Source organism: Megascapheus bottae, chromosome 26 (genome assembly GCF_031878675.1).
Source record: "Megascapheus bottae isolate mThoBot1 chromosome 26, mThoBot2.hap1, whole genome shotgun sequence".
Lineage (NCBI taxonomy): Eukaryota > Metazoa > Chordata > Mammalia > Rodentia > Geomyidae > Megascapheus > Megascapheus bottae.
The window spans coordinates 20,543,670-20,567,077 of NC_143534.1; the positions used below are offsets into that span (position 1 = coordinate 20,543,670).

General features: G+C 42.0%; 1 long non-coding RNA gene across 2 annotated transcripts in view; it reads left to right on the top strand.

Moving 5' to 3' along the window:
- LOC150046053 (uncharacterized) overlaps positions 1–22,581 on the top strand; it is a 51,172-nt gene extending 28,591 nt beyond the window's left edge. For both annotated transcript variants that reach the window (XR_016532675.1, XR_016532674.1), the window contains exons 3-5: positions 16,201–16,268; positions 18,148–18,204; positions 22,369–22,581. This is a non-coding gene — a long non-coding RNA (uncharacterized LOC150046053). The remainder of the gene's footprint in view (positions 1–16,200; positions 16,269–18,147; positions 18,205–22,368) is intronic.
- The last annotated feature ends 827 nt before the right edge of the window (positions 22,582–23,408 follow it).

Genomic DNA, 23,408 nt, shown 5'->3' on the forward strand with positions numbered 1-23,408 from the left:
TCCCAGGAAAATTCTCAATGCAGTTTAAATGGTTTGTGAATGCTCCTCTAAATCCCTTCCAGATGGGTCAGACAGCATCCTGTAAATCAGATTTTCATTCTGTGTCTTCTTCTTTATTCTTTTGCTAGGATTTACTTTCCAGGTGGCGAATATTTTGGATTACAGAAAAGAGATCAGTATAGACTAGATTTGCTCTCTCTTTCCCCTTTCACTCTCCTTAAAGAATTCTTCCAGTATAAAGAGTCCAAAGCTTCCTATGTTATTTTTTGGTTTGGTCCCTACAACAATTCAAACCTTTGTCTGGGCCAAAAGAAGAGTCAAGGAATCTCTGTCCAGACGAGAAGTAGTTTTCAATCTTCCCTTTCCAAGTGAAGAAATAAATTAAAACTGACACTTTCAGCGTGTGCACAAGCCTGCTGCTTTTGGATTTGTGCTCGTGAGAGCTTATTTATTTTTACTCCAATGCAAAAAGATTGATGACCACAAATCATGAATTCTGACACTTTTGTGCTATATAGGTGCATTTTTTTCTTTTTGCTTCTTGATGGCTTTGCAAGCATTAGTGTTCAATACTAAGCCCTCAAAGGCAACAAGGGCTCATTTTTGAAAGAGGCCTGACTGATGCCACCTTGTGCAAAGGCTTGGAGATTGATGGATGGATAGTAATCTTGGCTGCTGCTTTATTTGCATTTTCTTGGCTGTTTTCTCTTTGCAGAGAATTGAAGCGAATACATTTAAAAAATGTGCTTTTAAATAAAAGCTGGCAAGCAGAGGGTCAGCCTGGAAATAACTTTTTGAGACATTGCAAGAAAACAAGAGAACTTCATTATTGAAGTTTAAAAAAGATAACAGTGGAAAATGGACTCAGCAAGCACCATGTCACAGCATGGATTCAGCAATGGAACAATGACATGGAAAATGCATCCAAAAGGACATGGGAAATGGCACCCTTATGTTCTGTTCTGCTAAGGATCAGCTGATGATGTTTCTTCATAATTAAGCAAGAGGAGATGTGAATGGGATCAGAGCTGTAGGTGCAGAACTTGAGATTGGCCCATAGTCTTGCAGGCAGCCTGGATAGGAGTTGATGGGATGAACTTGAAGCATCACTAAAAAAATTCCAAATATACTCTGACACCTGAGCAAGAGCCATGGCCTTTCCTGCTTCCTCTTCTCAGGTGAAGCTTCTATTTTCCTCTTTTGTGGTGGAAGATTCTTGGAGATTCTTGGCCTGAAGGACAATTAGTGTTGAAAATCTAGAACTTGACCTCTAAGTTCAGAGAAGAGATGTCAGGATTGGGCCACCACATGACATGGCTATCTGAAGGGAAGGATGTGGTTTGTTTTACTTTTTGTGTTTTTGTGTTTTTTTTTTCATCACCAGAAAATTGGGACGGAAAGGAGAAATCATTTTATTGGCCACATATTTTAAAACATTACCATTTTGTCGTCGTCCTCTTCCTCTTCTTCCTCTTCTTCCGCCTCCTCCTCTTCTTCTTCTTCTTCTTCTTCTTCTTCTTCTTCTTCTTCTTCTTCTTCTTCTTCTTCTTCTTCTCCTCCTCCTCCTCCTCCTCCTCCTCCTCCTCCTCCTCCTCCTTCTCCTTCTCCTTCTTCTTCTTGTCAGATGTGTGACTTGAACTCTGGGCCTGGGCATTGTCCCTGAGCTCTTCATGCATTTTCCTGCAGTAAGGCTTCTGTAACAAAGTCACCAGTTTCACCTCCACTCTTCCATACTCAGAACCTCCTCACCTATTCTAACTTACCTCATGGCTCTTAATGGTACTTGATGTTACCTTGTTCTATTGTTGATTTAATATACTGTCCTCCCCTCTTCCTCTGTCTCAACCCCAGAATTTAAATACTGGTGATATATTTAAATAATAGGGGAGCAAAGAAGGACTTTCTGCCTAGCATTCTTCATGCCTGGGATAAGCTCCTATTACATGAGAAGTGCATAGCTTTCTCTCACTGTGATGAATGCTTGAGAGGATTTATTCTGGCTCATGATTTCAGAGGTTTCAATCCATCCTGGGCTTGCTCTGTTTTGGTGGGGCCTGTGCTGAGGCAAAACACTAAGAGTGGGTGTGGAGTGAATTTTCTCACCTCAGGATAGCCAGAAGGCAGCGCAAGGCAGGTATAATTTATAGCCTTCAAGAATATGTCCCAATGGCCTTTCTGAAGCTAGGTCCCACTTGCTAAAGGTTCTACCAGCTCCCAAATGACACTACCAGCTCGAGTGCCATTCATGAGCCTATGGGAGATATTTTAGAATTAGAACATCACAAGAATAAGCATGAATAAATGAATAAAGGAATGAGCCAGGCAGCATTTTAGTGACTGAGAATCAACAATGAGCAAAAAGTGATACCCTTCCATCTGTATGTGATTGACGTGCCAGTTGGAGGAGACAGAAAGACAAATGTTCTCTTTATACTGTTCCATGATAAGTGCTATGACATACAGTCTCAGGGCATGTGACAATTCTAGTGGGACCCTCTTCTAGCTGTAACAGAGCCATGGAAACTTTCTTGTAAAACGAAGTTGAAAGATATCCTAAGTGTAATTTTTCAACTTGATGTTAATTTGGTTCGTAGAAAGGGAATCAGATGGGAAGGCACAGTCTATCCCTCCCTTAGATAACCAGAGAATTTCTAATTCACAACTGCTTTTATTTCCATTTCCTTCTCTCCTATTTCTTTCTTTCTTTCTTTCTTTCTTTCTTTTCTTTTCTTTTCTTTTCTTTTCTTTTCTTTTTTGGTACCAGTCCTGGTGCTTGAATTCGGGGCCTAGGCACTGCCCCTGAGATTTCTTCCTCAAGGCTAGCATTCTACCACGTGAGTCACAGCTCTACTTCTAGCCTTTTGAGTTCTTGATTGGAGATAAGAGTCTCATGGACTTTCCTGTCCAGGCTGGCTTTGAACTGCTGTCCTCAGATCTCAGTATTCTGACTAGCTAGGATTACAAGCACGAGCCACAAGCACCCTGTTTCTTTCCTCCTTGTTTTTCCTGGAAAATAGTAACAAATTCTCTTCACCAAATAAACTGATAGTTTTTTTCCACACACATTTGCTTTTTGCCCCTTGAATGATTGGTTTCCATTACTAATACTTGAAAAAATATCTTTTCTAGCCAGCCATTGGTATCTTATGCTTGTAATTTTAACTATTCAGGAGGCTGAGATCTAAGGATCCTGATTTGAAGCCAGCTGGGACAGACAAATTTGAAAGATTCTTTTTTTTTTTTGCCAGTCCTGTGGCCTGAGCTCAGGGCCTGAGCACTGTCCTTGGGCTTTCTCAAAGCTAGCATTCTACCACTTGAGCCACAGCACCACTTCTGGCTTTTTCTATGTATGTGGGTTGCTGAGGAATCGAACCTGGGTCTTCATGCATGCTAGGCAAGCGCACTTACCACTAGGCCAAACTCCCAGCCCCTGAAAGATTCTTATCTCCATTTAACCAGTACAAGCTGAAAGTGGAGCTGTGGCTCAAGTAGTAGAACACCAGCATTGAGAGAAAGCGCTAAGCAAGCACGGAGGACCTACTCAAGCTCCAGTGCCAGAACACACACACACACACACACACACACACACACACACACACACACACACACACAGTATCTTTCTCACCTATATAGATCTTTTTGTTAAGTTTAAGAGCGATGATCACAGCCCAGCCAAGTTCTGTCAAGCATCGTTTTGTTTTTCTTGAGAATGTATGTATATGTCAAAAGAAATTTCTCCATTTAAATCAGCTTCTTCAAAAGTTGTTTGCAAGAGTTGTTCAAAAAGCAGCAAGTTCCTTTGTATCTTTTTAGTGTTTATTTTTTTTTATTGTAAGTAGACATCTGACACCAGTGTCTATTTCTGGGGGAGAAAGCAATGTTATGATTTATGAATATGGTGTGGAATAATTACATAAAGCTGGTTAACATATGAATCACCTCAAATAACCAAGACTTGTAGGAGCCCGTGAAATTACTCACTTAGCAATTTCAAAATGTGTTCTATTACTAACTATATTCATTATACTGAACAACAGATATATTTAAAAGCCTATATTCTGTAGTTGTACCCCTTTGTCTGAGGCTTTATGTACTTTGAACATCAGCTCCTCGTTCTCACTTCCCAATCCCCCATCACCATTTTTCTGTTCCCTCAGTTGTTATTTTGTGTTCCATGCAGAAGTTGAGAATGTGTGAATTTGGTTTTCTGTGCCTGGATTACTTCACGTAGTGTGATATTATTCAGTCACTTCCATGTGGTCACAAAGGGTATTACTGTTCTCAAGTTTTGAATGGATTTTCATACTGTAATTTTGTCAACAGCAATATAAAATGGCTCCCTTTTCTTTGCCTTCCCACCAACATTGTTACCTTATCTTTTCATAAAAGTCATTGTGAAGGCTGTGAAATACATTCTCATTTTCACTTCCTGAAGGTCACAGGACATTTACATGTCTTTCTTTGTCAAATGTCTATTCAAGTGTCTTGCCAATTTCTTAATATGTTATTTAATTATTTATTGTTTGGGTTTCTTGGAGGTGTTTACATTCCTTAGATAGTCTGGTGCTTAGGTTCTTATTGGATATGTGGCTTGTAAATACTTTCTCCTAGTCTACAGACCTTCTGTACATGCTCTTAATACCGTTGTTGCTTTGCAGAGCCTCAGTACTTTGCCTTCTCGGAGCATATTTGCATTGAAAGCAGAATGAAGGCAGAATGCTGCCTGAGATGCGGGATGCTCCCCCCTGGGAAAGTCCTTAGCTTTTGACTTCTGGCTTTGCAGTTGTTGGAAATGGCCTTTACAGCTGTGTCTCCACATAGAGGTAAATGAGGCACAGAAGTGATCATTCCTGCCTCCCTGTCTGGATGGCCTGTGCATTTCAAGAAAAGACTTCCTTACCGAATTACAGACATTGTGTTTTCTATTTTTATTTTCTTGGCTGCTCCAGAGGCTTGAACTATGGGCCTGGGTGCTCTCCCTGAGCTTCTTTTGCTTAAGGCAAGCACTCTACCACTCGAGCCACAGTGCCACTTCTGGAGTTTTTGAGCAGTTTATTGGAGATAAGTCTCATGGACTTCCTTGCCTGGGCTTACTTTGAACCATGATCCTCAGATCCCAGCCCCCTAAGTAGCTAGGAGTACAAGCATGAACCACTGCCACCCCTTTTACGGATATTTTCCTTATGGCCAAGTTGTAAAATGCTAGTTTTAGTGCGGCACACTCAAGGAGCTGAGATCTGGGGATTACATTTTAAAGCCAGCCTGATCAGGCAGCCCAAGAGACTTTTACTTTCAACTGACCACCAAAAGGCCAGAAGTAGAGCTATGCATCAAATGGTAGAGTCCCAGCCTAGAGTGAAAAATCTATGGGATAGTGACCAGGCTCTGAGTTCAAGTCCCAATACCAACACACACACACACACACACACACACACACACACACACACACACACACACACATTGCTAGTCTGACACCGAATCAATAATTCAAATTTAGCTGTTACATTGGGTGTAGAAATTGTTCACTGGTTTCCCATAGTCATACTTTGTCAACCAACATAGTCCAATTGGGCAGAAGACAAAGCACTGGAGCTCTATATCTAAGCCAAGTCATATGTGCAGCAGGACACATACAAGGTCAAATACCTCTTACATAAAAACATAACTGTCCGTTCCTCAAAAGACTAAACATAGAGCTCCCCTATGACCCAGCAATTCCACTACTTGGCATTTACCCAATCATCCAGAAATAAGGACATACTAAATCCACTAGCACAACAATGTTCATTGCAGCACTATTTACCATAGCAAAGATATGGAACCAACCTAGATGTCCCTCAGTTGATGAGTGGATCAACAAGATGTGGTATTCATACACAATGGAATTCTATGCTGCTATCATAAAGAACGACATGGCCCCATTTGTTAGGAAAAGGAAAGACAGAAAAAATCATATTAAGTGAAGTAATCCAGACTCAAAGGAACTTAGGCTCAATGGTTTCCCTCATTCGTCATAATCAGTAGAAACCTTGGGCTCTACTAGCAGAGATTTGCAATAGAGCAAAACCTTGATACATAAGGCCATATAGTATGAAGCTAATTGAAAGGACCTCTAGGATATAGAAACAAAAGCCATATAATGAGTGATTGTTGTCCTTAATGTACTATGTTATCTCTCATCTCTTTTGCTGTCTCTTGGTTATCTCATAGTGTTACAGTATCTCACTTTGTTATCTGATATATTGAATTTATTTGTATTTGGTTATTTGAAATTGGATAGGGAAGGGGGGGAAAACAAGATGAGGGGTGGGAGTGGGGGGGAGGGAAATGGGGACCAAGACATGAGAAAGGGTATCAATGTATGTGAACTAATGCACCTTCTATCTGGCAAATATCATGTAACCCTTCTATTAATTACAATAAAAAATATATGAAAAAAAAACTGTCCCTCTTAAGTCTGTCCTAAGGGCGATAAGGTCAATGTGGGGCACTCCCTCCTCTGTTTGTCCTAAGGCAGGTCTTGTCAGAAAAATCTGGTCCTTACTGTAGGTTAAAAGTTGAAATGGGAAGAAAAATATCCAGATAAATCAACAGCTTACAATAGAGTTGTGGAAATGAAGTCCTTTCAGGTATGGATATAATTCAAGAATTCATTCTGGAAATGGTTACTTAAGTCTTTTGAACTATGTGCAGAGTAACAAATTCGTTTATATTCCTCCTAGTTAGGAGATCAGGAGACCAAAGCCAGAACCAGAGAATCTCCATCTCCCCCAGTGGCTGAGTATGTTGGGTTGTTACCCCAGCTTCTAAGGAAGCACAATGATTGAGCAAAATGGCATCTTTTTATGGCTGCCATCTTCTGCAACAAGAGGAGGCACAAACAGGAGGATTGTAGCCAAGGTCAGCCCAAACATAAAGCGAGATCCCACCTTAAAAATAACCAATGTGACTCAGGCACCAGTGCTTCAGGCCTTTGATCTTAGCTACTCAGGAGGCTGAGACCTATGGATAGGGTTTAAAGCCAGTCTGGGCAGTAAAGGCCCTGAGATTGTTGCCCTCCAGTAAAAAATGGAACTGTAGCTCAAGTGGTAGAGAGCTATCCTTGAGCAGAAAACACTAAGGAACAGGACCTAGTTTCTGAGTTCAAGCCCAAGTACTGGCGCGCACACACACACACACACACACACACACACACACACACACACACACCCCACGACCACCACCACCACCACCACCAATAGTAATAATACTAATAAATAAAAAAGAGGGCTAGAGGCATGGCTTACGTGATACCGCCCTAAATTCAATCCCTAGTATAGGAATTGTTTTAGTATTAGTAGTATGTCCTATAAAATCTTTAATGTGGGGCCGGGAGTTTGGCCTAGTGGTTAAAGTGCTTACCTAGCATGCACGAAGACCCGGGTTCGATTCCTCGGTACCACATACATAGAAAAAAGCCGGAAGTGGTGCTGAGGCTCAAGTGGTAGAGCTCTAGCCTTGAGAAAGTCCAAGGACAGTGCTCAGGCCCTGAGCTCAAGCCCAGGACTGGCAAAAAAAAAGAAAAAAAAATCTTTCATGTGTATTTTATAAAAAGACACATTGGCTCTACTAGAATGTTTTTCTCCTCTAGTTTGTTTAGACCCGAAGAATTTTAATCAGCATTAAAAAAAGTCTAGTGTCCGTACTTTGAAAGATGGCTTTATAATGACACCTCAAATCAAAATGAATATGTTTAACAATAGGCTAAAGCTTACCCTCAGACATTTCTAACACTTTGGAAATCAGGTATTTCCAATGGATTCAAAATTTCACCCCTGAAGTTCTCCCACGTTACATTTCTCAGTGCATGTTTCTCGTTAGCAGTCCTCAGCAAGTTTGAGCTTTTCCTTGTTAAAACTTATTTACATGGCCCAAGGTCAAATGGTGTTGTTTCACATTTTGCTCCACAGGAACGTCATTGGACTTTATTATTTTTATAGGGAAAGATCGGCTTCCACAAGGTGGCAGAGAATGTCACTCCTACTCGGAGTCTTCAGCCTCTGATTAGGCAGAGAACAGTGAGCACATGGGGTCTGTGTCTGCAGTTTCCATGTGTGGAGAGAGGCTGGATCCCCCACTGTCAAGCTAGGACAGAAAGGAAGAAGTTCAAGGGAAGCATTCTTTCCAACAGAAGCAACAGTGGCTTTGCTTGCTAGAAGATTATGTAAGACACAGAGAGTTCTGGAGGTCACTGATGGTAACTGGAGGAGAAAATTGAACTGAACACACTGCTTCCACTTACCAAGGTGCCTTATGGACATTATTTTTAATGTTCACTGTCCAGAGCTGATGCACTTCAGTTTCACAGAGTCAGAAGAAAAACTCTAAAATAATCTGAGTTCTTCCCATGCAATATTTGAAAAGACAGGAAAGAATGGAGAGAGAAGCAAGGAGAGACAGATGCGGTCAGGGAAGGAATGGTTCCTAGATCTTGCTTAATTTCTTCCTTTCCTCTTTGTCTTTGTCCCCTTGGATTCCATTTTCTTTTGCTAAATCTGCAAGTCCAGTGAGTGGAAGTGGATGGCCAAAATGGTAGCCACGTCAGCTGTTCCAGTATTAAAGCCTTGAGATTTAGGCAGCCATTTTCTCCCCCTCCTTCTTGGATCATGGATATCCAAAGTCATATTCTATTAGCTCAGCAGCACATGCAAAATAATAACCATAAACCCCAGAAATGTGCTATGGAATTTTCTCCAGCTCTCTTAACGAGCTTTGCAAAAGCTCCTCTGTCAAGGAGACTGGGGAATGTGTAATTTCAAACACATTTTTTAATAGTTTCTCTTGGCTGTCTCTGAAGAAGAAGGAGGCATGCTGACGCGGCTCTATGAGAGGCAGCAACTCTACAAGAGCAATGTTAAACAAATCACTGAGGGGCTGGTAGCGCTTGGAAAACATGAGGAGCTGCATAAGAAGCTGTGGATTAACAGGCAAGGGGCAGCTTTAGAGGCTATTGTGTGATTGTGGGGGTCAACTGAGCATGCCCTGTGGTCCATCTGAAAGAGGTCAGGCAACATCCATACCCTCTGTCCACCTCAATCTCAGTCCTATCCTTTCCTCAAAGGCCCCAGAACCAAGCCAGATTTGGGAAAGCAGCGCAAAAAGGGCAGCGAGAGTGGAAGTTGCACTAGGGGCTGGATCTCCCGAGAGCATGGGTAAGGACTCTTGGCTGTTTCCCTGGTGTGCTCATTGCTGCACCAAAACGTCTTAGACTTAGTGAGGAAGCTTCAGAGGATATGGATCACCAGAGGGTAGGATGGCCTAACATCAGGGCTTCCTCTTGGCGCTCATACAAGACTCATCCTGAAAGACACACGAAAATCGTAGACTCTGGCTAAAAATCAGTCACAAAATAGTATCCTATCTCTATTATTTTGCTTCTCTTCATTTCCCCACTAGTCAGTTAAGTTCCTAATCATAGTTCCTTAACAAATTCGCAGCAATTCTTAGCAGAATTCACAACTAAGCGGATGGGTCAGAATCTTCAAAATGGGACTGTTTTGGAAAGAAAATGTGTGTGTGTATAGTCATGGGTCATAGATTTAATCCAACAAATTAACTGCAGTGATCATGCTTTTCAAATTAGAAAGTGTCCTCTTATGATGTGCACTGATGGCTCACACCTGTAATCCTAGCTACTCAGGAGGCTGAGGGTTGAGGAGCATGGTTTGAAGCCAGTCTTGGTAGGAAAATCTGAGACCTAACTCCTATTAAACACCAAAGAGCTGGAAGTGGAGCTGTGCTTAAGTGGTAGCGCACAGAAGGTTAGGGACAGTACATAGGCCCTGAGTTCAAGCCTTAGGATCACACACACACACACACACACACACACACACACACACACCACACCACACACACACACACAGATGGAAAATAAAAAAAGGGTTCCACCTCTATCAAAAGTAATTTCTGTGGGGGAGAATGAGGAAAGAGGATAACATTGATCAAGGTACACTGTACTTATGAACTGACATGTTAAAGTGAACCCTTTTTGTACAACTTCTTAAGGGTAATAAAAAATTAAAAATAAATACATTTTAAAAGAAAGCAATATTGGCCTTTTCCAATCACGGGTGGTTAAAGAGTTATTTTCTCCTTATCTACTTCAGTGATTTATCTGATTTGTAAGGAAGAGAATAGTCGAGGACCATTGAAGCCATGGGTGGCTAGATAGAAAGGTCACCAAGTCCCAAGCACCTCATTTGATAAATGAGATCATCTCCAAGAAATGATAAAAATCTGTGTCTGAGAAACATGCCCATTCCTGGTTTCTAAGTCCTCCATTATTTCTAGCTCGTTCTGCAGCCTGCTGTTCTAGCTTCATGTAGGCTAGTGTGCCTCACGGAATGCTGTCCCAGCCACCAATGGATCCTCCACCTCACAGCTTCCAGTGGAAGTCAGAACACTGGAGTCCCTGGGAAGAAAATGCTAAATGGAGTTTGGCTTCAGCACAAGTAGGCTAATCGTGGCAAAAGGCTGCTTCGGTGCTACAGAGAAAGCCATGTGCTCTCTGCACTCCCATTTTCCTCCCTGATCCCTGTCTTCCTCCCCAATTTGTCCCATCAGTCTCCTTTGGGTCACCTATTTCTGCCCAGACATAAACATCCAGTTGGTCCCAAACGGACATTTCCATGCATTTCAGCTCCTGCAGGAATGTTGAAAAGCTGTTCTAAAAAACATAGTGTCTCCCGGTGCCAAACCAGTTGGGCTGGAATGAGCAACTGTTGTTGTAAATTTCCCTTCTGCCTTCTTCAACAGTTCTACAAGGTACAAAATAGAAGGTTTCAGCCAGATGGATTGGATCAGACTTGCCAAGAGCAGGCCTGGGCCTGAGACAATAGAACCCCCTACCCACTTTTCTCTTCCTTTTTCTGACTCCTTTGGACTATTTCTGGGACTTCTGGCCAAGAAAGAACAGGTCAGGAATCTGTGGATTCACAACAAATCCTTTTGTGACCTTAAGTGGAAACTATATTTTATGACATGGCAGAGCAATTGCCTGTCCTATGAGTGATTCACAAAGAAGAATCAGCATCCTAATGATGGGTGTCCTGGCCAAGACCAAGGGAGGGAAAGAACTGAAAAACATTGACTTAGAATCAAAAGGCTGAGTGGAGCCTTGTAAGATATTTAAGCTGAGAAGTCACCTTTCCTTAGAACTCCCAGAAGTGGACTGTGGAACTTCCTCAATGGCTGCCCAGTAGCTCAAGCCCTTGACTTTGATGTTTTGGTGTTGTGTCCACATGGGCTTTCCTGGGAATGGGTATTCCTATTAGATTCATCTGTTATAGCTTGTAGTATTCTGGAGAAAGTACTGTTTTTGTTTTTTGTTTTTTTTTTCCCTGTAAAATGTCTTTGGTCTTAGTTCAAAGTACCATGATGCCTTTTTGTGGCCCATCAAAGAATCTATGTGACTCACTCCCTCAGGTCTCATTACAGACCTCAAAGATAATGCTTCTGCTGGAGTGATGCGCTCTCTGTGCCTTACCTGGAAGTGTGAATGAAGGGGTTCTGTGTAATACTTGCACCAATGTCATCATATGTCCAAGGCCATTTGTTCAGAAAAGTTGACCCTTCTCCCGCCCCCTTTCTCCCTCCACTATTTTTTCTTTTGCTTTTTTTGGCAGTGCTGTGGGTGGAAGCCAGGGCCTTGTGTGTGCTAGGCAAATGCTCTGCTCCTGAGCATAACCTTGGCCTACTCTACCACAAGCCAAACGGGGGAGTGTTACTAACATGGGCAAAGGGAGGTGCCTGCCACACACCAGGGTTCTATCTTCACTGTACTGCAGCCAGGATGTTTTAAGCTAGTGTTGGAAGTGATCTCAAAGGGCTGGAGAAAGCAGCGGAGAGGGGAAGGTTGGTGATCTAGATAACCACAATGCGCAGTGCAATTCCGACAGGGAGAATAAAGCATCTTGACCAATTTGTCACACAGGCAGGGGAAATGTTTAAGTAAATCTACTTGCACACACAGATATAGCCCAGAGTTCCACGTAGAATGAAGACCGAGGGGAATAATGGTTTGGGGGGGGGTGATGGGAAGAAGAGATCAGGGTAATAGGTGTCAAAGCTGCCCTAGGAAGAGTAGTCAGTTGGGGGCCACTAAGAAGTTAGAAGAAGCTATCTGAGCCCAGAGTTGTGTGTCTAGAGCTCTTGGATCCTTCAAAGGACTCAGGCTTCTGTGTGCAGGTTAGAAACAACCTTACAAGATCTCTTTCAACCCTCTACTCACTTAAAACACGGAGGCTGTCATAGCCTTTGTTTACCTACAGAATATTTACTTAACTGTAATGACATTTTTTTTCTTTTTCTTTTTCCTTTTTTTGAAGGGAACATGTCTGTAGTGCTTCCATGGCATTGCTGGAGTTGCCAACTCTCCCCATGAAGTCTCCCCTTCCTCTTCAAAACACAGCTCTGCCCACAGTGCCCAAAGTCGCCTGCTATAATTAGACTTTCTGACTTCTTTCCCTAGGGCACTGGATTTAAGACACTCGGGCTCTGGTTCTGCAGCCTGGCAGGCTCAATGGACTGCACTGTGCTCTGCCCCCCTTTCTGGGGGGTCAAGGTCTCCCTGCCTGGCCTGGTCTGCTCTGCTCTGCCTTCTATCCACAGAGCCTGCTGGCCAAAAGAAAGGGAGTAAAAAGGACCTTTATGAGAGGAATTCATTCTGACTTATCCGTCTCTGCTTCTGACCTTCTTGGAAAGAGGCGATGGGCAAATCTCTGCTCCCCTTCTCCTTGTCCCTGCCACCATGCCTGTTCTGCATGCCACACGAGGCACACCTTGTTCACTATGGCTGGATGGCCACGCTGCCATCTTGTCAGATGGCTTATTTCCTTGTTCCCATGCTAGTCTAGGACTGGAACCTTCCAGAAGCACTTTGTCCCTGAATAAGCACAGCCAGCGGGGAGCCCAAGTGCCAGGGGATACATCTGCAAATGTGGAAAGCTTCCACTTGCATTCTCCCTAAACATTTGACAAGAATTAAAGTTTTCCCCCCAGGGGAAACCAATTGCACATATTGAAACCAAACTTTTTCCTTCTCCTCCTGTGTGTGTGTGTGTGTGTGTGTGTGTGTGTGTGTGTGTGTGTGTGTGTGTGTCCCTGTGTCAGATTGAAAAGGAATTGACTTCTTCTGAAGTGAGGCCACTTGCGCTCGAAGGCCATGCACTGGTAAACACAGCCTGCCCCCGGTTTAAATTAGGGTGTTGCGGGCTACTCAGTGTTTACTGTTCTGAATGCATTTCAGAGCTGTCACAACTCATATCCTACTGTGGCACCCAGGCCTGGCCAAGGCAAAACCTGTTTTGCCTGGAAAAAGAATAAAACACAGAGCCGAGTTCTTTGAAAATAGCTTCTGTTTCACAATTGCAGTTAAGTTTTCTATCAGAAAATGACTCCCCATTAGGTCTTTCAGGTACAGGAAGGGGGTGGTAAGGCAGGGGACAGGAAGGAGGAGGGAGGAGAGAGGAAGACACAGAAGGTCCAGTTTCAGACCAGGCTCTGTCCTTTGCCTGTCTGAGCATTCAGCATCCAGTGACGGGCTCTCCACTTGTCCCTCAGCCTGACAGCATGGAACATTCCAGGCAAGGCAGAACTTTTGCTGTCAAAGAAGCAGCAGCAGTCACCCTCAGGGGATGGGAGGGGGTGTGGTAGCACTGGTCAGAGCTTCCTTCAAACAAGCACGGGTCCCAGCCTACGTTAAGGCAGATACACATCTGTAATGAAGCCAAACAGCCACTGGATGTCAGCAACTTGTGTCATTTGCAAACCACTGGAATGGGTCCTCCCTCTGGAAAGATCTCAGACATCTTGTCAACCTCCATGCAAACAGAGGACCGTGGGTCCCCTGAGCGGAGACGCACACCATAAATATGCATGTCTGTCTGTGTGGGTTTTAGATGGAATACTAATGCATTTATACAGGATGCAATGAGGCATGTTTGTGAATATTCCCCAAAGGGTAGTGAGCTCAAATACACATTGGAAATTTTTTCATTGGAAACATATGCGCAATTAACAAAAATGAAAGCGTCCCTTAAAAGAATTAAGCTTGCACCTCAGCAATGAGTAAGCTGGCTCATGCTTATTTACTCACCGTCTTGAAGTGTTGGCAGTTTTCAGACACTTCTAGCCCCACTATGGCTGGTTTTCCAGACTCAAGCTATCATTGGGGAAGGATGGATAACTGAATTACTTGTATTTAATATTCTCTGAAGCCCTACTTGTCCATTTTGGAAAATGGGTTTTGTGGGTATTGGTGCTTTTATTGTGAAACTTGCTGAATATATATAGAATTTTCTTCCTTTCTGAACACCTTTGTGGAACCAGTAACCAGATTAGCAGTGTTCCAGAGGTTTACTGATGTTTCCTCTCAGAAGTTAATTTCTTGCCTTTGTTTTTATTTTATTTCATATTTTATGTTTTATTTTATTATTTTCTCAGGGCCTCATACTCTCATTAGACTCCTCCAGTGATTCCAAGGCTGACACTTTATCATGAAAGCCACACCTCTACTTCTGGCTTTTTGATGATAAATTGGGAGTAAGTACCCCTGAGATTATCTTCCTGGGCTGGCTTCGAACTGTGATCCTTAGGTCTCAATCTCCTGAGTTGCTGGATTATGGGCGTGAGACATTCAGGTCTGGCTACCGATTGCATTTTCAATCAAGTTTTTCTTTATTCAGTCACTAAAGCTATCAGCGGAATCTGGAGTGAAGTGAACTCAAGTCTCCAATACCATAACCCACTGGGTATCTGTGCCTGCCCCTAGTAGTGGCAACTTCCTGAAATCTCTCCTGATCTCCCCTCCTGAAAGGATCTATCATTTCCCAACAGTGACACAGACTAAGGACCAGCCTTTTAGTCCACAGCCTTTAGGGACTATAACTGAATGGGAATTAGGTTAAAAGGATCCACTGAGATCAGATCATGAAGCATATACTCCTTCTTCCTAGATGAATATCTCCTTCGTGCCTTGAAGTTGATTGCTATGTACACCTATACTACTCCCTTCCCTCTTTCACACTCAGTTGTGAATGGTGGGAGCAACAAATCTATATGAACACTCTTTGAACTCAATCCTAAAGACCCAAGAAGACACTGATGTTTTTTGAGAAGGGAAGATAGGTGATCACATTTATATATTAGGTAGATTAGATTGGAGAAAGCAACACTAGAGCCAAGGGAAGTTTTTTTTTTTTTTGAGGATGATTGTACTAATCCAAGGTCAAGACAGAACTAGTCAGGTGGATAACTTCAAATGTCTGAGAAACACTGAGAAGGAGAAACCCACAGGAAGCAATGGGTGTTATTTATCCAATATTCACTCATTATTTAGGTACTACCTTCTAAGACCTAAATCTTGCATTCTTCGAGAAGCCTGGGCATCTGTTTCCAGGAAACCAGCTCTTGCTAGTGCAAGAGAAGGAAGAGGAGGAGGTTTGGGGAATGTTACAGGCTTGTGAACTACGTTTTTAGAAAATATTTTCTCAACACCTCTAAAGTAGAACAAACTCCAGTCACCGACACATGTGTTTTCCATGTGTTGCAATTATAGAAAGTAACCAAACAACTTTGGGTTGAACTTGTCAGAAAATAATCAAGAATTCCACTAATTACTTCAGCATGAACCTCTGAGCCCTCACCCTAATCATCAGAAGCGGGGTCCTTTAATGAGCAGAAGCTCGGCTCAATAATATGCTTTATTGTATTTCTTGGACAACTAGCAAAAGCTTATCTTGTGCTGCTAAGTTTTCTCATTTTTAGAACCTTTGCCCTCATAATTGTCACCATTATTAACTACATCAAGGGTAAGGTGGGGATAAAAGAACCTTGCAAAAAAAAAATCCCTGAGCTGGAAAGGATATTTGCATTAAACCAGGGGGATTTGCCAGAAAGTTTAACTTCAGCAAACAAATTGATTTTTTTTTTAGCCTGATAGTTTCATGGATTAAAAGAACAGCAAATATAAGACCTACAGATCCACACATATTATTTCCCATGATTGCTCTATCTCTGAGAGTCCAGGAATAACATTAGCTGAAATCAACCCAAGTTAAGGAATTTTAAGCCCAGGAGGAAAAATGAAGAGGCTTGCCACATTTACAGAGAAAAACAAAACAATAGCGAATTCTCTTTGATATTTCTTATATCTCATTTCAGCTCTGAGTATCAGTATAGTCTAGAATGGGGATGAAGAAACAAGAGAGGAAACCATTGAAAAAAAAACAGTAAAATCTCAAATTGAGAAAATGCATAATTATTTATATGGATAGGAGAAGGTCATGGTGCAGAATCTGTAAATATTTGTATTTGGCTTTTAAATGAGATCGAGTAAGCTCCATTTGCTATTCAGAAATCCAAATTTCTAAAACAGATTTTTTTTGTTATTGTTGTTATAGGGAAGAGGAGTTGGGAAAGGGGTTGGGAGAGGATTTTATTCATATTGCAAAAAAAAATCTTCTTCCTTTTGCAAAATGGACTTACTGAAAACTTCCTTTAAATAACAGGGCTGCTGGTGTGCTTAATTTACCAAAAAGAATCAATTTTAAACAGAGTTTTAGGAATAAAGTCTGTGTTATACGGTTTGTAGGCATTTTAAAATAAAAACAGACTTGAGGGAATAATCAAATAAATTTGAATATTTTAATTTATCCATGTAATTTTTTCTTGCCACTCCTGGGGCTTGAACTCAGGGCCTGAGCACTGTCCTTGAGCTTTCTCAAGGCTAGCATTCTACTACTTGAGCCACAGCATCACTTCTGGCCTTTTCTATATATATATGGTACCCGGCCCCTAACCAAATACATTTGAGTGATAGTGTAATATTATCCCTTTATTATTCACTTTTACTAGGCAAAAAGTAGGGATAGTGGCCTAATTGTAATGACAAGGAAAGTGAGGAGCTAAGATAGAATAAATCAGCTAGGATTGGAAGTGGAAGAATGGATTTATACTTAAACAATTGGACAAAATATAATCAAAGCAATGAGTTTTAGTAGGAAACCTTGCTTAGAAAAAGTTAATGAGTAGATTTATAGTATAAGATGCAGGTAAATTACCCTGCAGTTCAGAAAGCAAATTCCTATTGAAATGATCAAATAAACCTGCAACTGTAAAGTCAGCTTCTGTATTTACCAGGTTGGTACAAAGCAAGTATTCCAGTTAGAAAATAGCAGAGAGAGTCAGGAAGGCTGATTCCACAAAGGTCTTCCTGGAAAGACTACCAGGGTCCTGGAAAGGCTCTATAATCAGATTTAAGAGTTGGGTACACACAGGTGTAGGTGTCAGCAAAAATTCATTCAATTATACATTATATATGATTTGTGAATTTAGGTGCCACAGCAAACCACAAAGTGAATGTCAGATGACCTCCTTGTGGGGAATTTTGTGTTCTTCCATGTTCATTAGGTCCCAGAATATTACCAATAGGAATGAACTTTCTAATAGAGGATTGATTGGTTCTTTTGGGGGCAGGGAGTGATCAGCCCTAATGAACAGATTTCCCTCACCCTTTATTTATATTTTATTTTATTGTTGGGGTGATGATTTACAGAGGAGTTACAGTTACATTCATCAGGTAGTAGGTACATTACTTCTTGAACATTGATACCCCTTCCCATGTTTTTCTCCCACTTTCCCTACCCCCACCCCCTCCTAATCATCCTGTTTTCCCCCTTCCCTTCCTTATTTCAAGTAAACAGTACATAGTAGAAGTCAATAGGACTGAAATGAATGAAATATGAGTCTTCAAATGATAAATGTGGCACTTTACAAGAGCAGGAAAAGAATGAAAGAATGAATTAATGAAGTTGGGCTCTGAAGTCTCACACCTGTCGTCCTAGCAACTCGAGGCTAAAAATAGAATAAAAGAAGTGTAGCACAAGGATCAGAGTACCAGTCTTGAGTGGAAAAACTAAGGGACAGAACTCAGGCCACACTTAGAAGCCCCAGTACCTACCTACACACACACACACACACACACACACACACACACACACACACACACACACACCCCAAGTCTGAGATAGAGACTGAGACAGAAAGATAGAGAAATTGAGCGAATGACTACTAGAACAAGGAATGTGACATAATTTTCTTTCTTTTCAGGACTTAGTTGAGTTCATAAACAGACCTGTTGAATTGAGCCAGGCATTCCACATCAAGGTGAATGATTTTTTTTTGCACTATCCCTGAACTTTTTTTTTTTTCTCAAGGCTAGTGCTCTGCCACTTGAGTCACAGTGCCACTTTTGGCTTTTTCTGTGTGTATGGTACTAAGGAATCAAACCCAAGGTTTTGTGCACACTAGGCAAGCACTCTACCACTAGGTTACACTCCCCACCCCAAGATAAATAATCTTGACCATGCCTTTTCCTCAACAGTAGATTAGATACGGTCATCCAGTCATTTGCCAGTTAAGCTCTTTCCCAGCTTCATCCTAAACCAAGGTGATTGAAGCTTTTATTTTTTAATTTTAATTTAATTTATTTTTATTATTTTATTTATTTCTTTTTCCAAGTTCAGTTGAGCTTTACCATTTCAATAAATCAAAATAGAAAGACAAAAATAAAAATAAACTTGTCTGTCTTTCTCTCTTGAAAGAGAATGGAGAATGACTGAGCTGGGTCCATTTTAAGCCTCGTTGGCCTCAAGGATGTTTGGCTCTCCTTTTTCTTTTCTTTTTTTTCCCTCCTTCTGACATGCACTGTTTGTTTTCAATGGGAAATTACTCAAAATGTAATAAGGAAATATTTTTGCTGAGTAAATAGATTCGTTTACATCTTGTGGCATGGACGGTTAAAAAAAAATTCTGGCCTTTGAGCTCACTTGGCAGAACTCCCTTAGTCAAAAAGAGGGGTTTGTCTCTTCACCAGTGTGTCTGTCTTTCCAAGGGGCTCTTCCTCCTCCTTCTTTTGAAATTAGATACTCTAAGACCCTTGAAATCCAGAGAGGGAAAAGAGACTTGATTCTACTGTGATGGGGCAAGAAAATTATATTCACGTTTTGCGGTCACAGTCCCCTTCCTGTACCTCTCTATGTCTCTAAAGATCGTTCTGGCCTTGTCAGCTAAAGAGCCTGGTGTCTCATAGGGAAGCCTAGAAATGGTGATGCAGGCAAGTGGGAAAGCAGCACCCAGTGGACAAGCAAGGACACGGGATTTGCATTTTAAAGGACAAGAATATTCATGAGAAAGAGAAGTTGGGGGGGGGATGAGATGAGGGACAGGGAAGAGAGAGAAGAGAGAGAATCAGGATGTGGGCCATGAAAAGCATGTGGACCAGGAGCTGAGAGGGAGAGAGAAAAAGGTTTCTGGAATTGGCAGTAATTTCCATGGTGAATACTGCCTGAAGCGGGGGTGGGGGGGTGCTGGGGAGAGAGGATCTGGGATGCTTGGCTATGCACTCAAAGTGTCATTCCCTCCACATTTCCTGGCAATTTTCCCCCTGTCTAAGTGAATGTTGGAACTGATTTCATTTCTATTTTTCAGCAGTGTGGTTCTTTGAATCAAAACGTATGTGCTGAAGCCAGGCCAAGACTATTCCACTTACATTTGGCTTCTGCCAAGAGAGCCAGAGGTTGTTATCACTCTCAGCCATTCTCTCTGGCTTTTCTCTTGGCTCTAATCTACCATTTTCATCCTCACATACTGGGTCTCCTCTTCTTTCTTCTGGACCTTCTCTCTGCTGCATGTTGTTCGTCATTGAGTCCCTGAATCCCAATACAGTAAAAAAAAAAATCATTGGAAAATATCACTTTAAAATGCTACCCAGCCAGGCACTGGTGGCATATGCTTATAATCCTAGCTACTCAGGAGGCTACGTTCTGAGGACAAACCCCAGGCTAGTGCTCCGCCAGTTGAGTCACAGATCTACTTCTGGTTTTTTGGATAGTTAAAGATACGAGTCTCATAGACTTCATTGCTCGGGATGGCTTTGAACTGTGATTCTCAGATCTCAGCTTCCAGAGTAGCTAGGATTATATGCTTAAGCCACAGATGTCAAGCTTGAAGTGATTTTTAAAAAATAATCATTTCAAAATTCAGCTTTTCTTCAGAGACTCTGTCAAGGAGAATAAAAATAAAATTCCATGCTAATATTTCATTAGTTATTTTTGTTCCAGTACTGGGGTTTGACTTCAGAGTCTGAACCTTAGCTTTCTTGATCAAGGCTAGACCTCAACCACTTGAGTCACAGCTTTACTTCTGAGTGTGTGTGTGTTATGTGTGATTAATTGGAAATAAAAGTCTCACAGATTTTTCCTGACTAAGCTGGCTTTGAACCACTGTCCTCAGAACGTAGCCTCCTGAGTAGCTAGATGGCCATTTGAATTTGATCATCTATAGTGTCGACAAATCAGATTTGACTCCTTCCCTAGAGTTTGCTGTATTTCTGTGCTGGGTATCAGCCTGATATATAAACATAGGATCACCTTTTCTTGGGCATGTTGATCCTAGAGCTTGAGCTCAGAGCCTAGGCACTGTCCATGAGCTCAAGGCTGGTCCTCTATCACTTGATTCACAGCTCTGCTTCTCAGTATTTTTGGTCTTTAACTGGAGGTAAGAGTCTCATGGGTTTTCCTGTCCAGGAAAGAATAGAATTTTAGTAGTAAACCCATTTTCACCTTATCAGTATTTTTCTTCTAGCCATGTGTTGATCAAACACAGCCAAAGTATTTCTTTTTTTTTTTTGCCAGTCCTGGGCTTCAGCTCAGGGCCTGAGCACTGTCCTTGGACTTTCTCAAGGCTAGAGCCTCTTGAGCCACTTGAGCCTCAGCACCACTTCCGGCTTTTTTCTATGTATATGGTACCGAGGAATCGAACCCGGGTCTTCATGCATGCTAGGCAAGCACTTTAACCACTAGGCCAAACTCCCGGCCACAGCCAAAGTATTTCATAGAGAATTCCCACTGCAGTTTGTTTCTGGAGAAAGCTGTGAAGGGGTTGGGAATATGGCCTAGTGGTAAAGTTCTGGCCTCGCATGAATGAAGCCCATGTACCACATACACAGAAAAGGCTGAAAGTGGTGCTATGGCTCCAGGGTAGAGCCCTAGCCTTGGGAAAGACCAAGGACAGTGCCTAGGCCCTGAGTTCAAGCTCCAGGACTGGCACAAAAGTAAAAAGAAAAAAGAAATAAAGGAAAAGAAAGCAAGCTGAAAGTGCTGTACTGAGCCTGAGCTTGCACCCCTGTAGACAGGCCCGCTGCTCTTCCCAGAAGGAACCAGCTCTCAGCCAATGAGGTCACCTAAGGCTAGGTTCTGTTTGAAGTTGGTTTAAAAAATATTTGTGAGACGGCTTCCGTAGTATTCACAGCTTGAAGGAAAGGAGTTATTTTAAATGTGCTTTACGAGGCCTGTCTGAGGAATAGGATAGATTCCCTATGAAAAGACTCAAAGTGACTTGCAGGCTCCCTAGAGAGTTTTTTTGATAGCACACTTCCTGGGTCTGGATTGGGCCACATTCATTCAGGGAGAGTCTTGTTTGGCCTGCTTGTTGATGCAGGGTATTTTCCTGAGGGCCAGCCAACTCCACGAAGGACCGTGGATCAGGAAGGCTGGTGTTCCTGTGTTTTCTTGGTGGGTGTAAATCTGTCTTCTGATCTTAGGTGATCACTGATCTGTAGCACTGACAGAGGTCACTATTAGACACAATCAATCACAATCTCCAACTCTGAAGCCAACCTGTACCCAGTCAGAGTCTTAGAAATACTACCGAGAAAGAGGGCCAACTACCAGACAAGCTGGAAGTAGAACTGGCTCAAGTGGTATATCTCTAGCCTTGAGCAAGAGTTCAGGGACAGCATCTAGGCCCTAAGTTCCAGGCTCAGGTCCAACACACACACACACACACACACACACACACACACACACACTTCCCTAGAATGGAGAGAAATACAAGTTGGAACTCTATTGTAAAGCCAAAGAACCTTTGATTAAAGAACAAAGAATTGAATGATAGGCAAAATGTAAATGCATGTTAGAGTTTGTATCAAGAATTTTAAAAACCAGGTAATTGCCATTCAGCTATACCTGAGAACTATCAACACACCCAGGCATGTCCTGTCTCTTATTCTTGGAGACTTTACTGAGCAGATTTGGGACATGGCCCTAGAATATATGTTTAAAAAGATTATCTCAGTTCATTTTAACTTCAGTTGATCAAGGCTTTTAACTACAAATTTTAAAAGCAAAGTTGAAGTATTGCACCATCTGGTGGTATTGTACCCCACTTGCAAGTGTGTGTGTGTGTGTGTGTGTTGAAAGAGCCAGGGAGAGAGAGAGACAGCTAGGCAATTGCTAGTTAAGGTAGCACCTGATTCTTTTTTTCTCTTAGATTGAATTAATTCTGTTGAGCAAGGAGTAGTGCCTGGCAGCAGAATTTCTGGAAATGAAGAATTGGATGACTAAGTGAATTGGATAAGAAAAGAGAAAGGTAGCAGCAACTTCTCTAATTTGAAGAAAATGGCCATACATTTCTAAATGAGCAGGAGAGCAGTCTTCTTCAACTCTGCTCTTCCTTCAGTCCCTTCTCTGTGGGGTCAGGCTTGACTTGGGGGTTCATTGTAATGTTAGGACCCTCCAACTGATATCTTGGGGAAGAGACTCCTTCCATGGCTCTGTGAGGCTAATGCCCTAACCACCAATGGGAAGATACATGTAGAAACTATTAAAATAGTCGCAGTCCATTTCTCGGGTAGAGTGATCCACAGGTCACAGCCCCATGCATCATTCTGGCATCAAATCTGACCTTCGTTTGAGACTTGAACTTTGAAAGCACCTACCATTTTACACCAACCATTCTGAGATGGTCCCTTCCACATTAGACCATATAATGTGTAGACTAAGAAAACTGCAATGTCTATTACACTTCGTGTAATGGCCAATCTTGACTACCAATTGGACTAGACTGATTGATATCTGTGATATTTGTAAAACCCACTTCTGAGTATGTCTCTGAATGCATTGACCGAGAGGAACCAATGTGTTTATCCATCAAAATTGGAATAGATCACTGAGAGGGGAAAGAATCATGGAGGATGGAGTCTTGTTAGAGGGTGAACCATTCTTAGCTCTGGGCTCTTCCTTTTACTTCCTATCACTGTTTCCCAACTACTATCAGATAAGCAGCTTTTCTCCATAAAGTTCTCACCTCCATGACATCCTGCCTTGTTTTATACCTAGAGAAATGGAGCCAGGTGAACAGAAAACTATGAAATCATACGCCAAAATAAATATTTCCTTCTCCTAAATTGTTTCTTTTAGATGTTTGTCATAGAGACAAAAATGCTACCCTAGCGTGCCTACCTAGGTTTATGCTTTGTTTCCAATTTCCTCTTAGTGAGATCTGAGCATCATTTTCAAAGTTAGCCTAGA